Source organism: Pseudoliparis swirei, chromosome 18 (assembly GCF_029220125.1).
Source record: "Pseudoliparis swirei isolate HS2019 ecotype Mariana Trench chromosome 18, NWPU_hadal_v1, whole genome shotgun sequence".
Classification (NCBI taxonomy): domain Eukaryota; kingdom Metazoa; phylum Chordata; class Actinopteri; order Perciformes; family Liparidae; genus Pseudoliparis; species Pseudoliparis swirei.
Window position 1 is genome coordinate 17,409,061 of NC_079405.1, and position 6,283 is coordinate 17,415,343.

The following is a 6,283-nucleotide window of genomic DNA, read 5'->3' on the forward strand; positions in this document are numbered from 1 at the left end:
CACACACACACAGACACACTCGTGAGTCTCTAAACTGCATCATGATTTGGACCTACATCATCACTCATCTTCCACACTCCTTTTCTCCCTCCCTTCGCTGGTTCTCTCGTTCTCCCCTCCCTTGCCTCAGAGCCAGATGGATTACCTCATCATTTAAAGTTCCCAGAATCACGTCCTGTGTGTCCCACCAATGCAGTGTCTCCATTCAGTAGGGAAATAGTGTGAGGTACTCACTGCAGCCATTTTGTAATAACCCCCAAAAATGTTTCAAGTAATTAGTAATTACTTGTCATTCATTTCCATTCATCTGCTCATTCTGAGGGAGTCGCACAGGAAACTGCTAATCTCGCTCTTGCACGAAATACCCTGTAACGCTGTTTGAGATAATTGAATTATCAAAGTGTCTGGAGGAGGGTTGAGGAGGTTGAGGGGCCTTGACACATTATGGATGTCAGTAACCTTTTACGGTTGCTGTAAAAGAACCCACTTAAATTAGAAATTTAATTTATATAAGAAATGTGCAAAGTGCATTTCTAAAGATTTAGGATTATGCTAAATTGTTGATAGAAGTATATGTACATCCATAAAAAAAGAAGTGTTGATAAGTATTTTGTTTTCAGAACTATATCAATTATGACATCAAAATAGAAAAATGCCATAACAAAAATGTAAAGAGTTTCAAAGGTATCAAAATACCTATTATGTGCCACCATACACGATTCTATTCAAATCTTTAAAATGTTTTGAGCTGACAATGCATTATTAAATATGTGTAATAAAAAAAAAAAGAGAGCCAGGTGTCAACTTTGATTTAAATCTCCAACAACAAAAGAATAGCAAAGTCAATATTGGCGGTATCAGAGTTCGAAGACCCTCCCCCTTTTGATTTTCGAAACTTTTTTGCTTTTTTCTCTCTTCGAAAGGAACAATTATTGAGCAGGCAATGCTGATAACAACTAAAGAATTCGAAGCATGCACAAACAGCCCTTCCCCCATCCGCTTAGCTCCCTCTCCCCTTCCCCCTGCCCTCTTCCCCTTCTTTCCTTCCCTCCCACTCCATCACCCGGCTCTCTTTCTGCCTCTTTCCTCTCAAATTTGCTGCTCAGATTACTTCCAGCTGGAACATAAAGAAAATAGCCCACTCAAGAGATAACATAGCATAACATTTTGCGGAACATTTGTTTTTTTACAATCAGGTTTTGCTGAACTTGTTGAAATTGTTGCAATGTTTTGACAGAAATGACAACCTGTTAATGATATGCAATCATGCAGCGACTGACTCGTATTGGACACTTGTTTTTAAAGGAAAACTTTTACAGAATGAATGCCTATACATACTCATAGACAACATTTGTTAAAGTAGGTATATATATACAGGACTGTCTCAGAAAATTAGAATATTGTGATGAAGTTCTTTATTTTCTGTAATGCAATTAAAAAAACAAAAATGTCATGCATTCTGGATTCATTACAAATCAACTGAAATATTGCAAGCCTTTTATTCTTTTAATATTGCTGATTATGGCTTACAGCTTAAGAAAACTCAAATATCCTATCTCTAAATATTAGAATATCATGAAAAAGTATACTAGTAGGGTATTAAACAAATCACTTGAATTGTCTAATTAACTCGAAACACCTGCAAGGGTTTCCTGTGCCTTGACAAACACTCAGCTGTTATAAATCTTTTTTTTTACTTGGTCTGAGGAAATATTAAAATTTTATGAGATAGGATTTTAGAGTTTTCTTAAGCTGTAAGCCATAATCAGCAATATAAAAATAAAAAAGGCTTGCAATATTTCAGTTGATTTGTAATGAATCCAGAATGCATGACATTTTTGTTTTTTAAATTGCATTACAGAAAATAAAGAACTTTATCACAATATTCTAATTTTCTGAGACAGTCCTGTATACTGTATATATACATAAATATATACATATATATGTATATATACATTCACACATCAATACAATAGGGATTCATCTATGTGCACATATAGGCTACTCAGTTATTTGTTTTCTGTTCCCCTTAAACATTCCTCATCAAAACTTCCTCTTTCACACTCTCCCCACAAAACACATTCCAACCACAGGGAATGCTTGACTGATTGTCTGAGTGTGTGAGGGTGTGTGGGCGTGTGTGTGTGTGTGTGTGTGTGTGTGCGTGTGTGTGTGTGTGTGTGTTTGTGTGTGTGGTCTGTTCAGCAGACGTGTAAAAGCAACTTTCCTCACGTGAAGTAAGCACATCCATACATCTGTTTTTTTGTGCTATGGAATGTGCATGATTTTACTGTTTTTCATTAACTACAGCAGGGATATGAAGTGCTGAAATACCCTGCTGGCTCTCTGTTGAACACAAGCATAATTGCAATTAAACATATGCAGTTTCAAACAAATGCATTAAAACTGCAACTATAGTATATCTTTAGCTACTTTTTGTAAGATCAATATGTTGTATTATATGTTTTATTGCGTACTTAACCTTGAAAAACTATTCATTTTGTAATTATTTCTGACACTAACCAACCATTAAATACAAGACACAACTACTGTTGTTCATCATGTATAGATCAATGTCTAATGATGAGACGATATATAGTGCGTTTAACTTGAGCTACATGTGTGTGAAGAGATTTCTTATACAATCCAGATCAGTGATCAGTTTCTTAGACTGAGACCTTTTTCACTTTCACTCTGAACTAATGTGCTCTGCCTTCCTCACACATCTTTCAAAGGTAAACTTTTAAAACGTCCCTTTTATCCTCTTTTTGCCCACTCCTTTATGTTCAACCACCGTTAGCCACCCTTCCCTCTGTGAGCCATTCTGACCTTGAACCCCACAGCGACAGTCTCAATGACCGAGCCCCTCACTCACACATGAACTCCCTGAACCCTTCTAGGACATTCACATCCTTTTCCCTCCTCACACAGGGACCCCTTCCACCCAAACAATAGCCCACTATAATGACAGAAGTTTACCGCCACGGTATTGAGGCTGTCGTCTGTGTCTGTGTGTGTGTGTGTGTGTGTGAGTGCGTGTGTGCGTGTGGGTGTGTGTGTGTGTATGTGTGTGAGAGTTAGTATTGCAGGCAAAGGGTGGTATTTGCTGTGGTCTCTAAATAGATTATACATGGGCGGTAGTTGTAGCTGTCTTGTTGTGGAGTTTGCTGATTTAATTAAATTCAGTTTATTTTTATATACCCCAATATCACAAATTACAAATTTGCCTCAGTGGGCTTTACAATCTGTACACATACGACATCCCTATCCGAGGACCTCATGTCGGATCAGGAAAAACTCCCAAAAAATAGAAACAATCCTTTTAGGGGAAAAAAAGGGAAGAAACCTTCAGGAGAGCAACAGAGGAGGATCCCTCTCCCCGGATGGACAGAAGCAATAGATGTCATGTGTACAGAAGGAATCATTACAGAGTTACATAAACACATTCAATGAATATGACAGAAATGTATGAATAATTAGTAGTCGGCATGGACCACGATCCAGACCTCCACAATGCATGAAACAGAAGAAGGTAGAGAGGGGGCGGGGCGCATCAGCAAGGCCATGGCAGGAGGCATCAGACCCAGTCAGGTCCAATGGACCCTATGAGACGTGAAGTCAGAAAGACTCTGGGGAGGGAGTAGAGTTAGTAATGTGATGGAGAGATGTAAATTCATCCATAAGGGGAAATAGTAGAAGAGATAGGTGCTCAGTGTATCCTAAAACGTCCCCCAGCAGTCTATAAGCCTATAGCAGCATATCAAGGGGCTGGACCAGGTGAACCTGATTTAGCCCTAACTATAAGCTCTGTCAAAGAGGAAAGTCTTAAGTCTGCTCTTAAATGAGGTGACTGTGTCTGCCTCCCGGACTGAAGGAGGAAGCTGGTTCCATAAAAGAGGAGCTTGATAACTAAAGGCTCTGGCTCCCATCCTACTTTTTAGGATTCTAGGAACCACAAGTAGTTCCGCATTCAGTCAGTACATCGCTCTAGTGGGGCAATATAGTACTACAAGCTCCTTAAGATATCAGAATCAGAATCAGAATCAGAAACAGTTTTATTGCCAGGAATGTTTACACAAACGAGGATTTTTTTTTGGCGGTAGGTGCAACATTTGGACATGACAAACAACAATCATCACGACAGAAAGACAACAAATAATGTGAAAGTGTTTGGGTGTGTGCTTCAAGTGATGTGTGTTTTAGTTAAAAGTGTATGTTACATGTGGCGTGTGTTTAAGTTAAAGTGCATGTAAATAAAGTGACATGGAGCATCACCAATCAAGGTTGTGTAGGTGAGGAGAATAATTTTACAGGGAGCCAGTGCAGAGCAGCTAATGAAGGAGTAATGTGATCTCTTTTCACGAGCTGCAGCATTCTGGATCAACTCTCTTAAGAGAGTTACTAGAGCAGCCTAATAATAAGGAATCCAGCAATCTAGTCAAGAAGTAACAAATGCGTGAACGAGTTTTTCTGCATTATTTTGAAACAAGATGTACCTGGTTTTTTAAATGTTAAGTAGAAATGCAGTCCTTGAGATTACAAAAGTACAAGTATATCAAAGATAACGCCGAGATTCTTTACAGGGGTGTTGGATGCCAGGGCAATGCCATCTACAGAAACCATATCACCAGATATTTGATCTCTGAGGTGCTCAAAGGCGAGTAAAATAACTCTGTTTATTTAGTATTTAGTATTATTATTTAGTTTTTTTAGTATTGTGTTTTATATTTATTTTCATTGATGCTCTGATGTGCACCACTGCTGTGATTTTTGAAATGTCCCCACTGTGGGACAAATAAAGGAATATCATATCATATATCATATAACAATAAAAGTGTATGGAGTGTTTCCTGATAATATTGATCAAAGGAAGCATATATAAGGTAAATAAAATTGGTACAAGCACAGAACCTTGTGGAACTCCGTGACTAACGTTGGTGGTTATCGAGGCGTCATCGTTTACAAATACAAACTGAGATCGATCTGATAAATAGGATTCAAACCAACTTAGCCCAGTGCCTGAAATGCCAATCGACTGCTCCAGTCTCTATAATAGGATGTCATGGTCAATGGTGTCGAATGCAGCACTAAGGTCTAACAAGACCAGTACAGAGATGAGTCCTTTATCTGATGCAATTAAGAGGTCATTTGTAATTTTCACCAGTGCTGTCTCGGTGCTGTGGTGTTTTCTAAATCCTGACTGAAACTCCTCAAATAAACTATTTTGATGTCGAAAGTCACACAACTGATTTGCGACCACTTTCTCAAGGATCTTAGAGAGGAAGGGGAGGTTAGAGATCATTCTGTAGTTAGCCAACACCTCTGGATCCAGAGTGGGCTTCTTCAGGAGAGGTTTAATGACAGCTACTTTGAAGGAATGTGGTACGTGGCCTGTTAGCAAAAATAAATTGATAATATCTAATAGAGAGCTGCCAATTAAAGGTAAACCATCTTTAAGCAGCCTCGTTGGTCTGGGGTCCAAGAGACAGGTAGATGGTTAAGGAGAAACCATTGAATACAATTGGTCGAGGTTGATGGGATGAAAGCCATCCAAATATACACCAGGGCATACAGCGGTTTCCAAGGCCACTCCACTTGAGGACAGATCGGCACTGGTTGAGGGCAAGAGATCATCGATGTTGCCCCTAGTTAGAATATTTTTATTGAAGAAGTTTATTAAGTCATTACCACTGAGGTCTATAGGAATACTCGGCTCCACACACACACACACACACACACACACACACACACACACACACACACACACAAACACACAAACGCATACACTGCTTAGCTACCTTAGAGGTAATAAGTATGGATTCACAGGCCAGAACACTTGGGATAGAGGGGGCGGGGTTACTTAGCAACGAGCCTGTTGACATCCAAACAATGTACCTGTCGTCAAAGTGGCTGGTTGTGCCAGACTGAGCTACTGCTGAGTTTAACAATGTCACTGGTGTGTTCCTAAATGCGGACTGAGGAACAGCCAACAGACTGCCGGGCTGAATGACACTGATCAACGCAAAGTGCTTAGAGTGCAAATTCATAGAAATGCTGTTCACACCCCTGTATTTCCCATTGTACGGTCCATGCAAGAAGGTATGCAGTGCTCACAGCTAGAGTGGACAGTCTTTGAAAAAAAGTAGACAGATGTGCTCAGACAGGGTTGTAGAAATTTGGCAAATTCTGCAACAGGTTTTTATTTTATTTTTATTTTTACAAAGCAGAAGGTGATATTTCTAATATTTCTTATAATTTGCATTTCATTGAAAAATAATATCAA